General features: G+C 36.4%; 1 protein-coding gene across 4 annotated transcripts in view; it reads right to left on the reverse strand.

Annotated features, from left to right (window-relative positions):
* Nucleotides 1–16,631, reverse strand: part of LOC148650764 (pro-neuregulin-2, membrane-bound isoform-like) — a 307,325-nt gene that overhangs the window by 150,605 nt on the left and 140,089 nt on the right. The gene's annotated exons all lie outside the window — the stretch shown is intronic.

The raw sequence follows: 16,631 nt of genomic DNA on the forward strand, positions 1-16,631 counted from the left end.
CTTCAAATGTCAAAAGAGTTCTGATTTATTCACTCTTCAGATGGGCAAAGAAGCCAAAGATCATGCAGTTCTCAGCTGAAGCCTGACCTACATCAGCACCATGGACAGAACCTATGGCCGCTAGAGCAACTGTCAGTTAATTGTGTCAGCTAATTGTCTCAAAACCGTTTAAATTTCAGTTTTACTGTTGATTTTTTATCAGTTATCCTTTCTGTAACTTTAAGAACAGGTTAACCACGCATCCACAATATTATTCTGATTTTTGAGCAAACACATCTGATTCCTTTACTTCTGAGTGTTCACATTAGTTTAGCTATAAATAACAATTTTGGAACACTATTGTTAAATTAGATTGATGGTGACATTATGAAAGCTAGAAATACAACATGCTTGCAACATACTTTATGTAAATATTTTCTTTCCTATTAGCTACCACATGACCTACAAAGTATTTTACATAAATGATCAAAGCATACCTGTTTTAGAGAACCTGCATTGTGTTAAATATTTTTTTTACAACAGTGGCCTTTTCCTGTAGAAAAACTGATTCACAAATGCACAGCGTTATAATGGTCAGTTTTATTTCTGGTTTTTAAAAGCAGTGTTAAATGAGGTTTTTTTTAGCTTCACCCATGCATTAACATGGATTATTTGTCTCCCTAACGAATAATTCCATAAAACTTCAGCTGAAATGATACCTCCAGCAGTTTCACTGGAGGGCTTCTGCCACCTCCCTGCAGCCGGACACGACTCAGAAACAACTGAGCTGATGGGAGACAGCAGGCACCTGAGGCCAAACAGGACAGCTGCGACAGTACATCAGGAGATGCCGAGCAGGTTTTCCATACATTATTATTTTGTAAATTTTGGGGATTTTTTGTGGATTTTGTGCATTTTTTATGAGAAAAGGAAAGGGAAACCACACATGTACAGTAAACACACTTTTCTGTTTCCCTTTCCCAAAGTAAAGAGTGATAAGCCATATCGTTTTTACACCACTACATAAGAAATGGCTTTTTTTGTCTCATGATCAGCATCTTATAAACAACTTATAAAGAAGACTACAGGATGTATACAATTGAGTTTTGAAACAAAACTGTACAATATTAAAAATAAATGAAGCAACTGCCATTTTGGGCTACACAGAACAGCTCTGTAAATCTCATTTGTATGTAACTGCTAACGCCTTCAGATATTGCAGCTATTAGCTTGGGAAAGAAAATGCACAATGCTGTACTTTTCAATATTGTCTAACTATAATTAGCCCATATACAGTAGTGTACACATTGATAATACTCCATTGTTCTGTTGCTCATTTTTGTTTATATGAAATCCAACCAAAGGCTGAAGAATAAAACAGTTCATTTTTAGATCAGATCATCTTATTCTAGAGTATTTATTGCTTTAATATAAAACACAGACTTGATTTAAAGTACCAAGTTAAAACCAATTCACCAGTAGACATGTAATTCTTAGAAGCTGTTTAAAATGGCTAATTAAAGCGCAGAGTGCTCTAACTTTCTCACACATCACTGCCTGTTGTTTCACTGATCACTGAGCGATAATTGAAATTCTCACTCTGCAAGGCTTTCATGCAGGTCGGTGTCGAAAACATGACATCATTGCTAAACAGAGTCCAGAGCATCTAATGGAGATGAAAGTACTAGTTTAGTGATATAATTCAAAAGATAAATACTGTATACTGTAGACACATTGTATCCTTTTATAAAGAAACTTTATCATAAAATGTAGAGAAACCGTAAAAGACCTTCCAAACTCACCAAGTAGAGTAAACTCTGGACAGATACAAAGAAAGCCAAATCTCAAACAAAGGACAAGGTAGGGAATGCAGGAAACATCCTGCAGAGTGAGAGATAGTACCTAAACAAATAACTGCAGGACACTACATACAGTATGCCTTGGACACAATGAACTGTTCGCTTTTCTGCCTTATGTAGGTTTTAATAAAAATTAGATTTACACAAATGTCATGACACTCTGGCTGGAAATACTGCAACACTGAAGGGCATCCCTTTTACGATAAACAATGTGCCATTTCAAGGAGTCATTAGTGACAGAAGCTATACTAAATGAACTGTGTGACACTGAACTCAGACTGTTAGAAGTCTTCCAAAAGTACACATATTCTACTCAGAATGAGATGTTCTATTTGATCATCTTTGACATGGCTTATACAGATTTCATCAACAACTGATTAAACAGACAGTGACAGCAGAACTGCCTTACTATAGCCATTGACTGTCTCCAGTTTAATCAATGAATCATCTGACTGTGTACAAATTTCCACATTTTCATTAGGCTAACTGCACCATATTGTTCACCAATGTGTTAAAAACAAGACATACTGTATTTCATGACTATTCAGTGTTCTGTGCAGAGAAAGCACAGTAAATCACAAGCCTACTGTGCAGAAATAAATCACTAGCTCTCAACTTTTAAAATAACTTTTTGCTACTGGAATAATATACATTAAAACTTAGCTTCACCTTCACAACAGCATAAGCCTGTTTTCAAATAAGAGGAGGCCCTTTTGTTACTTAGTAGTTAATTGATCCAAGAAGGCCTCTTTTTTTAATACTGTGTACAAAGTTTTATCAAAACATTACAATAAATATATTGCTGTTCTGGAATCAATCCCGATATGTTATGAAGTTAAGAGGAATGTCCTACTGTATACCAACAGAGATGAGCCTTTTTAGTCTTGACCTAGGAAAGAAGAACATGAGGGGACCTAGTATTCAAGTATTTCAAGGACTCAAATCCATCAAAGTCACTGACAGAGTGAACATCTTCTGTATCAACGGTGAAACATGTGGCATGTGGTAACAATGTACTGTAGTAGTGCATTTCAATTTGAAAACAGAAGTAACACGTGCATCTATTAAAAATACAAGTAATAGGTTTATTCCATGCTGAAAAAAAGAAGAAAGAGAACACAACATTTCGGCCGTGGAGCCTTCTTCAGGTGTGAAGAAGGCCCACCTGAAGAAGGCTCCACGGCCGAAACGTTGTGTTCTCTTTCTTCTTTTTTTCAGCATGGAATAAACCTATTACTTGTTCCTTTGCAGCCTACGCATGCTGACGCAGCTACCCACCTGATCTATTAAAAATATACTGCAAAATAAAAACTAAAATCAGGCTTTGTATTCAATTATCCCACTATATGAGCACATTGAGGCAGCAGTGTGGAATACCGGTTAGAGGCTTTGGACCTGTAGGTGAAAGTCTGTGGGTTAAAATTTCAGCTGGAACACTGCTATTACTGTATATCCCTATAATAAGGTGCTTTACTCAAATTGCACAGCTGTTTAAATGAGTACAAGTTGTATTGGGTAAAAGCATCAGCCCCGTAAATGAACAGTAAGACCACTACAATTAAAACCATAGTGTCATTTTCTGTCAACTTATCAAATTAACAACATTGGAGGCGCATCACTTATATGTGTCTTACAGTACACATGTAGAACTGAATAACACTGGATATAACATACTGACACAGGTCTAGATACAACATATCATATACAGTACTGTAACATCAGTAATATACAGTGCTGTAACATTCCCTACAGTCTTAAGTAGGCTTATAATTGAACTAATTGCATTTTTGTTTCATTTGGTTTCAAATTGTACAATTTGATATAAATGTCCACCCACCATTTTTAACTTATTTTATAATATGTCACTACAGAATACCTACTCATCCACCACACATTTTTTCACTGTTTATTGATCAATTATCCCGAATACTGAAAGATATCTTTAGTAAGTCAATTTAAATATTGGGAATAATTCCCCTTTTTTGAAATACCATATCATTTGATGAAATGGGAATTTCAGAGCTTCATATAATCAAATTACAGTATCATGTCTTTTATTGTTCTGTTCGTTTATTTGCACTATATGCTTCAGGCATATTTGCTTTTGACCATGTGTCTACATATATACTGTAGTAAAATGTAGAGTAAAAGAAACAGCTTTATCCGCTTCTTATTTTCCAGTGCAGGCTAGGCTATCTACAGGTAACCTCCCGTCACCCAGCTATGCGCGAAGTACAAGGACCTAAGTATGAAAAAGCACTAGCATGCAGGCATACTGGAAGGAGTCTGTTTCTGCAATCAAGGTCTTTGGAATACGTCAGAATACCGTATCGACTGGATTCCAGTAACAGCAATTGCTGCACAGACAAACTGTTTCATAATGTGATTAGTTTATTTGGGTTGGCTGAAAAGAAGTCTGAGGTTTTCCACATGTCCTCTTAGCTCCAACATTCTTTTTTTTTAATTTTATAAGCATAAGGAAGATACAGTTAAAATGTCCATGTTCTTAATAAGGATGCAATTTTGGGTTATTTATTTGTAAAGGTCAGAGGAACTGTAATCCACAGTACATGATGTAAACACATATGTGCAAATAGATGGACAGGGAAACTTACTTTTACATGAAAAGCAGAAATTATGAAAAATTATGTATTCATTCTAATATTTTGAATCTATCAATACTTTCTGTGACCTTTGTTGCAAACTGTGTGTAGGTGTTTTTCTCGGATGTTTTACTTTTTTCTCAAATAGCAAAAACTTCCATCCATCCTTCTCTAACAACTATCCAATACCTAAAAACACAATTTGTTATATTCACTCGATGTACTAAAATTACATGACAGATGCTGCTCTGGCATTAATCTCTTACTTATGCGTAAATTCCAAAACATATTGTGAAAATTACAAGATTACTTTCAAAACAAACAGTAACACTTACACAATACAGAGCAAACAGTCCCAATTGTAGTAAAGCCAAATAGTTTCATTTCTTCCAAAACTAAAGGAAGGTATATTTCCTATGGAAGGATTGCATGTCAGTTCTTGTTTAGACCCCCTGTCCAACAATCCACTAACTGAAGAGACTTCAGGCAATGCAACTAAAAAAATGAGGTTTAGGTAGGAAAAAGCCTCTAACTTTAATCAGTGTTGAAGACTTATGTCAAAACTTTGCTTTTGGCCACGCCTGTAGTTAAAACCAGTTTTAAAATACTAGTATTGTGCCCAATCAATAAAACCATAATTCATTGTCAATGTGACTGCACTGCAGGGCCTCTTTTTTTTTTACCAGAACAGAAGATTGTCTTATTCAAAATGTGTCATGAATTGGGATTCATAGTCTTGACTTATAATCCTGTATTCACACACAAAAATGCACTATCCCATCTGTCCTTTTAACCAACATTAACCAACATTGCACCCTTTCTGTCAAATCATAGGCAGACAGCCACACATTTTATCTTCGAGTGGAGAAACAACATTCCTCATATTGTCAACAATTCTAAAATCTATGTACGATTTGATCAGCTTTCAACTGTACTGTACTTCGCCTGCTTATCCCATTTCAGTGGTCTGTGATGCGTGTATCCAGTAAATGTATTCAGGTACATATATTGTTATATTTTTTCTACTTTGTTAAATTAATTAAAAGTAGGGTTTGTTGATATTTGTACATTTACATTTAATAGAAAGACCCCATTAAAACATTTACTTATTTTTATATGCAGTCATATCCTGTGTGTTTGCACATTATCAATACATGGTTCATCCTAATGTTATAATAATGTTCCTGTGAGAATTATTGTATTTCCCAGGAACTGAATAGCAATATACTGCACATTTTTCTAGAATTAAGACAGTCTGGACCCAGCAGTGCCCATGAGTTTGCACTAAAAAGTTGCTGTTATGTCTATTTCCATGACCTGGGTGTGGTAGGAGGCTGTATGTATAGGTAAGTCACAACATTCACCTACAAATACAATCATATTTACTGTATAGCTCTCTGTAAACACAGCAGTTCAGTCTTGTTTCTCTTTACCATTTCAACATCATGTTAGAACCCCCCTCCAGAATCACATGGTGAGAGCAGTTAGCTAAATTTCAGTTCAACATTTATGCTTAACAACAGTATACAAATACATCTTGACAAAACAAGTGGAAAAAGCTGATAACTATTCAGAAAGCAATATTTACAGAGTGGAACCAGATGTGATCAGATCAGATATTCTGACTTCAATAGATCAACTCATTATCATGAGGAGTTGTGCTTTTTCAAATCCATGACAACAAACACTTACAAAATACTGATCTGGAGAGTTTCAAACTCATTTATTCAGACACTTTCAGGTAGAAGTATCTTTTCTTCCAGTATTTCTGGGAGTGAGAGGGAGAATAGCAGAAATAAGTGCAGTAACAACCATTGCTAGTTTGAAAGTAAACAAGAAGGGGCCCATCTCTTTTGGTATTTGGATGAATGGGAACACTAGGAGATTAAAGTGATCCCGTGCCTAGTGGAGAAAAAAAAATCATGCTGCTTCAAAAGGTTCCCTCCCTCCTGTGAAAAGAAAACAACCTGAGACTAGCCAATGTGGTTTACACACAGTATGGCATGCTAATCTGTTACCTGTACCAGAAAAAAAGTTGTATTTGTAATTTATGATTCAAATACTTTGATGTGTTATCTCAATACTTGTATTTTTTTGCATTCTCTTCCTTTTGATAAAAAGGTATAAATTACTTACCAAACCTATAAATGAAAAATTAATATCTGCATTGCTTTTAATAGTCCTCAGTTCACAGAAAGTACAAGTTAACAAAATGATTGCATTCTGGATTACAGTGCTTCTAACACAATTGATCACAAGAGGCACATATGAGACAGACACACTCACTGGCTCTGCCTTTGCTGCTCTTGAAGAGTGTCCTGAGACATGTGGAAACTGAGTTTCCTGTGGTCAAAGATCCACATGATGTACTGTACCAGTTATGAGTTGTTAAAGGGTTATATGAGCATTAACAGCAAAGAGAAAACATACAGGAAACATACAGTATGGCTCAGCTCAGTTCTGAGTGAGCAGACTTAGTGGAAACTGGCCAGACACACCACACATGATTCACCCGTGGTAAAAGTTTTGCTTCTGGGCAGCTTGAATGTATACCACACATAATGCGTATACAGTATACTGTATATCACAACTGAAAATTAGTAAACAGCAAATGTAATTCATCTTGTATGTGAATTGGAGGATTTCAGAATTCATTACATTGAGTTCATATTCTTTCTGTATTCCTGTATGAGATAAAGCACCTATCTTAATAAGGATGAGTTAGGCTTTGTCTTAAGTGATACTGTATGATTTGAAGGATTACTGTAACATCTATTTATCATATATTCTCAAAGACTGTAAAATATTTTGAGAGTTAGACTATGCAAACGGCCTGCTCACCTTTGTGACCTTTCTATTGTACATCAGAATCTAAATTCAGTATAAACTTCAAATAATGCCAACTCAGTGGGGAGATTGCTTTAGCAAGATGGGGTCTATTATTGGCACACAGTTAAATGAACAGCATGTGGCAGTAAAGGCGTTTGTCAGGATGTCAGCTACAATACCGTTTGAAACAGAGACAGATACTTTAAATCTTCTATGAAGTAGAGATGAATGACTATGAAATTGAATACTTTTTGTTTATACTCTGAATGGCGAACTGAAAGACACAGCTCTGCTGTGACCTGACCAATGGGCACGAACCCAACTGAACACATGTACTGTAGGGCATCCTCCAGAAAACCTTGTGTACGTGGCCAATCCCAGACCTCACTTATTCCAGTTATTCAGGAAGTGGCTGAAAACCAATTGTACAGAACTGCTGGCCTCTTCCTCAGAACAGCATGAAGAAAGGTGAACTACAGGAGCATTTTGAATTCATTCATGTTTTTGTTGTATAAATGGTTCAGAACAAACAGTTTCTTAAAAAAAAATATTTAGGTACACATAGAGAAAGAGGCCTGAAATATTCAGAGATCTGTAACATAATATTGTGGACAACAGTGTCATCAATAACATACTATATTGCCTCAATATGAATTAGGAAAAATAAAAAACAAGCATTAAGAAATATAAAAATTGTAAGCCAGAAATATTTGTTTTGTTGTAGCTATTACAAATACAGTATCTCAAAATGAATGCAGCAGTCACCCTTGAAAGAAGTACTAGTGAATTACATTAAGCAATCCATCTTTGCTAAAAAGAAAAAGGCATTAAGTCAGTGAGCTGTGACTGTCAAATATTTCACAGGGGTTTTGAAAGGACTGCAAGTCGAGCTGGGAAATTAAAGTTTTTTTACAGAGGATCCCTACTTGCTTACCAGAGGATAACAACGCAGATGACATTTGAAGCAGAACACATACAGTAGTAAATTACAGTAAGTGTTTAATTGTGAACTGCAGGCTATACATTGACCTTTAGATAACAACAGAAGCAGAAGAGATTTGTGGCAGTTGTTTCTGTGTTGGAAGAGAATAAATATAATTCAGCAGCTTGATACATCTCAGAAACATAACAGTGCAAAAAACAACCATGTCGACTAAAGAATTGTGCCAATTCTTCCCGGGTACAATTGGTGGAAAAGAAAATCACTGTAACAGAAATCGCTTCATTGACGCTGCTTTTGACTCACAGCTGCTGAATGCAGGTTTACATGAGACAAGCCCTGAGCATTATTTAACGCTCATAACAGAAAGTTCAGTGGCTGTTTCGTAGAACAACATTACAATTTATAAGACAGGAATATAGGGTCAATCATTCATTAGTTCTGATATTTCTGTTCAAGGAGAAGTGTCCATATAAGCTTTATTCTTTTCTTTTTGTCAGCTGCTGAACAAAGGATAAAAGGAACACAGGGATGACTTATTGACACCTTTTTTTGTTCATCAGTGATATACATTGTGTTACCCTTTCAAACAGTATATGACAGTAAAGAATTTATATATGTTTACAAACATGAGAGCACAAATATTATGGTTTGATACAATTCTTCAGATTTTGGCAGTTTCATTCCTGCAGACCTGAGTCACTGCAACCCACATTCCTACACAGCTAGAGTCTCTCTAGATCCCAAAAGGGAAAACTGTTCTACTTTTCAACTTGATGTGTTACCCAGATGATTAAGTCGCTTGATAGAGCTGGTTTTATATTATGCTGCCAAAGATTTCTTCTAGGACAGTTGAAAGGAGAACAATAGTGAGCATTTATCATGTCTTAGTGAACATTATTTACCTTTAAAATGATGTAGATCTGTCTACTGTGCACTCTCCAGACTTCTGTTCTTCTGGCAGACAGGGAAAACAAATAACTAACTGAGGAGTGAAGATATGGAGCTGCTTTCAGGACTAATAAATGAGAAGGGTATTCCACTACATATAAATCAAGCCTGGGTTCCGACAGCCTCTGTAGCTGCTCAATCAAGAAAGGCTTTTGTCAGCTGGGATTCCGCAGGTCTAAACAGAGCTAGCAGCACTAAAACACAGATCTGCTAATTCACTTTTCCATTAAATAAAAACCATTCTCATTCTTTATAATGTGTTTTTTTTTCATTAAAGGAGCTATTGATAATAAAATGATTTGATCTTGATTTAAATGTGCTCTTAAGAAATACATTAAAAACATGTCTTGTCGACAACCAATAAAGACAACTTATTTTTATTCATAAATATACAGCTAAATAATGTATTTATAAAAGTGCAATTCCAAACAATTCCAAACACAGCACTAAGATGCATCGAGGAGTCTGATCTTGTGGTGCTCTGAAGAAAATCAGACTGCTGTGTCAAGTGTGTTGTGGTCTAAAATCCTTTTTTATTTGAAACTCAGTGATTGCAATGACAATTAACAATTTATATTATATCAACAGAACCACTAAATAATTGTTTTTTATCTTGTGCATTAAGAAGACCAGGTGACTTTTTTTTATTCTAACACAATGTTAATTTCAGTTTTGGTTTTATGTGTACTCCTCGAATTGTAGTATACTATTTAAAATTGTGATCATCACATTTACAGAAGGTGCTTCACAATTTTCATTCTACACACTGCAGATCAGATCTTCTTAATTATTTTGTGTTACTTATCAGGTGTATTGTAATGTATCATTTCATTTCTTACAATCATTGTAATTGTTTTAAATGCATGAATTGTGACTTTACTAAAGTAAAGTTTTAGTATTAGTATAAAGTTTAGTATTAGTTTTATTTTAGTAACTAAAATTACTAGGAATTCCAAACCACTTTGTTATGCCATTTTGCAGTACCTACCATCTACACCATGCGACTGCATTCAGTTGACCGATCAGTAATTCCTTCAAAAAAATTATACTCTGGATCAAGGCATCAGCAAAAATAAAAGCCAGAATAACCACAGTAACTCTGCTGAAAGGAACCGGGTTCTACCACACGGTTCAGAGCTTCAGCGTCAGCTGTGCTGTCACACCTCACAGACTCGCCAGTTAAGTGTAGAGCCTGCAGCATGTGAGAAAGCCTCATGCTGAGCTGCTTGAATGTGTGATGAACTACAGTGCAGGGCTGTATCTTCACATCCTATTTGTAAAACACAGTTGTGTCTGATTTTATTTTTTGCATAAGCATTCTTGGTACAGAATAATATTCGTAAAACTGAGTAACTGAATATTGCTGTACGTAGAAAGATGCAGATACATTTATTGCACATTTCTTAAACCACAAGGTTTTATGTTTGGAGTGTCCTCACATCTGTAAAGCATGGTACTCAATGGGCAATAGCACAGCTTCTTGTCTGAAGTTGACACAGAACACATCTGTTCAATAACGTGAATGTGTTCTCTTTTTTCTTCTTCGATGTACAATTTGAGCTGAAATTCATACTATTTCTTATCAACCACAGCAGCTACACTTCTATATTTTTACAATAGAGGCATTTCCTGAAAAACAAAAGCATGCACAGCCCATGACTGATATTATACAAAAACATGCTCTTACTGAAACATCAACAGTTTCAGAAAGTTTGCTTTAGGGCACGGATCAACAAGAGGAGGTGTGCAGCGATAACAGCAGACAAAGCCCTTCTGCGATAGGGCTCTGTAATGCCATGCGCAGCGGTAAGACAGGAAGACCTTGCTGCAGCTGGCCTTCTTCACTTCAAAAATCATGGCCAACGCATCCATCTATCACAGAAATGCCAAAGATGTCTGAATCTGTCCAAGAAAAGCAAACGTTTCTGGAGGCTTTACGTCAGTTCCTCCTGTTATGCTTCTGTTCCTACGGCATTGTTCACATGAAGTTCTTTTCTACAGGGAGCAGACAGAGGTTGAGGTCAAGATTGAAAACAAATGCTGTTACTTGCACTTTGGTCAGAGGTGCCACACACTGCTTCAAGGTGCTAGATGTGATCTCATTCCCCAGGGAAGTGGTATCAGAAAACCAACTTCACATATAGTGCCACTAACGGAAGTGCTTTATGGATTGTGAACTGCAGAGACTGCCTTATACTTGGCAATTGTTAGAGTTATATTAAAGTGTTTAGCAATAATACAGCATGCAAATGTCATAAACTACCAATAAATGCAGTTTATATTACTAAATGCATTGGGAAAAGCATTTCTAGTAATGAATCCGTTAAGGATAGTTTTGGTAATTCACAGATCTGACTGACTCCACATTGGAATAGAAGCTCATTGCCTCACCAACCTTTCCCACTTTTTTACTTTAACCACACATAGAAATGTCTTATTTTCTCTCCCTTTCCTGCAGACTTACATGGTACCAGTAGTATTTCAGAAAAAAAAATCAGATTCAGTCTTCCTGAGCTATCACCTTAAATCTCTCAATTACTCCGGTGGGACAACACACACTACAAAATCTTTAGTTGCAATTTATTTTAACATCGGCACATGTTAATGCAAAAATATAATGTTTATCTATTTTAAAGGAACAAAAGACATATTAGGCACCATTCAGTAATTATTTTTCAGATTCTGCTTCAGTTGAGATTTGTTTACTGGTCTTGAGAAAAAACAGACAGGGCTAAAGCACATACTGAACTGTACTGCACAACATTCGGAAATTCATTATTGTTGTGCTTGTTCAACAATCTCTCCACAATAAAAAAAATAAAAATGCTTTTTAAAGTGAGAACATGAAGTAGTCCTTTAAGTAAAAGGTTATGAGAGTTTTGGAAAAAAAAACACCTGGACAAGAAGCTTGCTTCTCTTTGCTAGATGGGACAAATGTACAGTACACTTATTTTCTGGAAATATTTATATACAGTATATAATATACATATAAAATAGTTCTTATTTTCACAATTGCTTTGTTTGATTTCTCCTGTATGCAGTCATCCAAATAATAAGCAGGGCAGAGCTGTGTCAATTTTAAACTTTTAATAAAAGTTCACTTGTGCTTTATGCATTTGAATTAATAAAACGACTGAACACTTGGCACCTCTCCTTAACAAAAACTTCCCCTGCTGTTCTTTTCCAAGTCACTTTGCATCCTTGTAATAAAAAAAAAGATTTAATGACAAGTAAATATTTTGCAATATTCAAACGTTTCTATTGAAATACATGATTATTTGGAAATAAAAAATTAAACAAAAATTTTCCTGTTTACTTCTAGTAGCAGGTGATCAGTTTGTTCTACTCCAGTGCCTAAAGACTCAACAAACAAGAAACCTTGAGTTGAAAGAACGGCTTTAAAAAGGTGTTAAATCTTCATTAACACTAACAGGGCTGTGCATCTATGTTTTCAACACTTACAGTAGAGATGAAGATGAATCAAGCCATTAAAGCAAACAGAAAACAATTATAATCTAAATGAATGGTACAGATCTCAATCCAGAAATGTATTTCTAAATTACCTTGTTCCACTGCAGTAGACAGAGATGATGAGAAAGTCACTGTAACACAAATATTTACAGATGTAAAATAATACCAATAATAATAACAATGACAATAACCCCAACAGCAGACCTTTTGCTTTGCCTGCAAGCTACAAAGTAAAATCACATTTACACTATAAGGCTTAGGAAATAACTTGAAATGAAAAATATATGGTGCAATAAATTAAACTATAGCCATCTTTTTCTAGTGATGATTCCCAACATAAATATATTAATGTTGAACTTTTAGTGTCAATTTTTCTTAACAGTTGCCTTAAATTTCCCCATTGAACAACAGAAATGCTTCCCTTCCAAAGACACTAGTTTTAAAGACATTTGTTTTATTTTTTCTTAACTGCTTGCCAAGAGGGATTTTTAAACTCCTTTACAGGGATATGAAATCCATCTTAATTGAAACTCAGTTCAGACTTTGGCTCCATGTTAATGAAGGCTGCTGTCTCTCAGTGCCTTTCTGGCTTGTCCACTGCAAGATTTATTTGTGCTGCTGGTTAACATGTCTTTGCCAAACACAAGCTCTTTCAGTTGGAAAGAAAAAAAGAATGAAGCAGCAACAGTGCACATTCCATGTTCCATACCATACACCAGGCCAGGTCATCCCATGCATTGTCCACAAGGCCTATTCAGTTTTATCTTCAAATAACAATGGAAGCACACACCAGAATGAGAAGCAGTTGTTTGCTTAGGAAGATAAATGTAATCTTGTGCAGGTCAAATTCTCCAGACAACAGAAACAAATAACAAAAACTGAGATTAATGTCAGAGAAATATACCAAGTTAAGATTTCGGCATAGGACTAGAATTCACATGATTGTCTCAGTATGGCAGAATGCTGACAGACACACAATAAAGGTTTGAAAAAGTAGGGGAGTGGTAGAAGAAATAAACAATTTCACAGTGTAATGAACCCCAATCTAAACTCCTTGAGCTGTAAAGGCAAGCTTACTTAATAAAGCCAAAAACACTAGGAACATTCCTGTATAAAAAGTTTCCTCTTTTTCCAAAATCAAGCATGTTTTAGCAGATTTCACAGTACATTTGGAATTACAAAGAATCAGAATAGGAATTATCATACAGTAGTTCTTTCAGTTCTTAGTGTATCTACTGCTCTGCATAATTTACAAGAATCTAGAAAGATCTCCATGTCCTGTCACAGGAGATTTACAATTTAAAAACACTACAAAGCAACATGGGTGATCTCAAATTTGTGTAGAAACCTAAACCAGAAGCCCTTCATTAAACAACAAGTGAACACACCTCACTCTCAATAAGATTTGTCTTCTTAAAAGGCAAGGCAATTATTTGAAGAGACATGAACATAAAATGAAGCAAAGAACATGCTTCTTTCATGGAAGTGATACTGACAAACCATGGCTCTATTCAGGTTCAAGAACATACAGAATCATCATTTGCTGCCTCTGGAAGATGAATGAACTAAGTTTGTAGAAAAAAAAAAGATTTGGAAGATGCTGCGGTGAGTGACCATAGTACTGTATATTACACTGTGATTGATTTTTTAAAATCTGCTTATAACAAATAAAGAGAAGTTAACCAGATCTACCTAAAGTTTACCTAAAGATCTGAAGCTATTTAACCTTGTTTACACACAGGGCAAGGTTGCAAATGCTTCTGAGCCCTTATAAAAGTACTAATCTACATTAATAATAATGCCACATAGAAGACGTGAACTTGTGTAACTCTTGTGTAAAAACACACACCCCAACAGAGATATTTTCTTCATTTGTAATAAAACAAATTCATTCACATGTATATATCAAAAAGATTTAAAATACTGTTACAACTATTGTACAGTGAGTGCCTTGAAGAATCTAGATACGATGGGTAACAGGTGGCTATTGAACTTCAAAGCATGGAGATGTTTGCTGAGATGTAGGGGTGCCAAGTTTCAGTGATCAAAGCAATAGTGAAGTTAACCTTAATTAATTAAGTTCTGGGTAAATGATTAAGTGTCAATCTACAGTCCAGGAAGACAGCATACAACAGGCAAGTAGGGAAAGAAGGAGACAAAGAAAGAAGAGACAGGAGGGACGACAAGTAACAGAAAGGCGGAAGACAAGAGCTCCTTTTCCCGATCATCCATAAAGACCCAATTTGAGTTAAGGATTTGATTCTTTTTAAGAGAGCTTGCTATTCTGTGGTTTGTAGGGAACTGTGTAAAGAATCCATTGGTCAAAAAAGCCACTCCTGGTTAGTGGGTGCAGTTTTAAAATAGAGATAGGTTTGATTTTGTACAGTAGCATCTGGTTTACAGAGAGAGATTTAACCATAGGTCATATTCTGTTTGCTTTAGAAGGCAGCTTTATCTCTTATTTTTGCCCTTGTAGGCATTACATAAGAGTATGACTACTTGGTACAAGTCTAGAGTTTTTTGGTTGGGACGTAAGATACAGTATGTGCTTTTCAAAGGAAGAGTGTGATGACAAGAGGGATGGACCAAAACTCAGATAACCTGTTGCAGAAACAGTGAGATCCTGGTTATATACAGTATATACAGAACTATTAAATGCACACATTTGTGATTTCACTTGCAGCGTAACCTATGTTGGCAAAACATGAGAACATAACATTTGAACTCAGAAAGTTAACTTTATTCTGATTAATAAAATGAAAAACATTTCTAAGAACTGTTTAGGAGAAGAAATAATGACTCTGGCATCTCTGCATCTCCACTCCAGTGAGAGAGTATAAAAGGAACTGGCTGTTTAAACTGTATTGATTTTACTCACATGAATAAATCAAAGGAAGGTGATCAGTAATGGATCTTACAAAAGCACCTCGCATCCCCAGTGAGTGCAATAATTCACTAAAGCCTTATTGTACTTTTACTGTGTAATAACAAATACAAGTACACAATGTCATGACTGTAGTCCTTCCCCCTTAAGGGCGCTCCGGCCCTTTCACTTCGGACTTGATTTTGTGCACCTGTCCCCTGTTTCAGCCTGTTCCCAGTCCTCCTTAAAAGCTAGGCGCTGACGTTAATCCGGGCTCTGCATCTGATCTCCATATCATGCGAGTCCGGGACCAGGCGCTGATTTTATTCTCTGTTCCCATTCCCCCCCCCCCCGCCGTTTCCGACCCGGTTCCAGTTTTTAGCTAGTTTGTTTTGGATGGCCCGCTCTGTTTTGGACTTTTGCTTTCATTTGGATTCCCCCTTGGATTTTCTCCCCGATTGTTTGCCTCAGCCACACCTTCCCTGAACACCAGCGCTCCAAGGAAAAGCCCCCTGTTTTGATCCCCGTTTCCTGCATGGCTTTTTCCCCTGTGTTTCTCACTCAACCCCGGATTGTGTCGTCCGCATAGGGTCTGGAAAGAACTGTCCGTTACACGTAATTTAACTACATCTCTTTGGATGCCTGTTCCTGATAATACCAAAACTCCTGACTTCTACATAACTGATACAAAATGAACAAAGGGTTCAGAAGTCTTGTTTTCCAACAAACTCAAGAAACACAACTCAAATGTAACTGTCACGAGCACGGGCTGAAATCCGTCTCAGGTCTTGTAGTAGACTCTATGCGATGTAGTAAGAGCTGGAGAAAACAGGAGGCGTGGTAAAAGGAAACACACAGGGGTTTAATAGTGCACAAAATAATAGTGACAGTCCATGAGACAGTGAGCGGGGAAGACAAACGGCATCCAAATCCAAACAGGTCCAAAGGCAGCTCAGGGTACAGTCCGAGAGTCCATCAACGAGGAATCCATCCTGGGACGGGGGGAACACACGGAGAGACAAAACATGGAGGTCCAAGGGTGACGGGGTGAGATACTCCAGACCCCAGGGTCAGGAAGCGGAAGGTGTCTGGGATGAGGCCTATGCCCTCAGGAGATGGACGTAGGGTTTCCTGGT

Source organism: Lepisosteus platostomus, chromosome 13 (genome assembly GCF_059453375.1).
Source record: "Lepisosteus platostomus isolate fLepPlt1 chromosome 13, fLepPlt1.hap1, whole genome shotgun sequence".
In the NCBI taxonomy this organism is placed as follows: domain Eukaryota; kingdom Metazoa; phylum Chordata; class Actinopteri; order Semionotiformes; family Lepisosteidae; genus Lepisosteus; species Lepisosteus platostomus.